Raw genomic sequence first — 356 nt, forward strand, 5'->3', positions numbered from 1 at the left:
CATTATATTACCAGTATATTACCTATGTTTAACCATGGGCGTATGTATGCAAGCTTGTGCTCAGAAATTATAGGTAAAGACAAGGATAGACATGAGTTTATCAAGAATCAAAATTTAAAGAAAACAGAAAATGGAGAAATATCGATGAACTACAATTAACTTACATCAATTATTATTTTTTAATTCAGTACAAATAGACTGCATCCCATCTATTTGTATTGAATTGATAAATAATAATTGATGTAAGTCAATTGTTGTTTGTTGATATTTCTCCATTTTCTGTTTTCTTTATATATACATACATACATATTTATTTATTTATTTATATATATATATATATATATATATATATATAT

The sequence above is a fragment of the Octopus bimaculoides genome, chromosome 18 (genome assembly GCF_001194135.2).
Source record: "Octopus bimaculoides isolate UCB-OBI-ISO-001 chromosome 18, ASM119413v2, whole genome shotgun sequence".
Taxonomy (NCBI): Eukaryota; Metazoa; Mollusca; class Cephalopoda; order Octopoda; family Octopodidae; genus Octopus; species Octopus bimaculoides.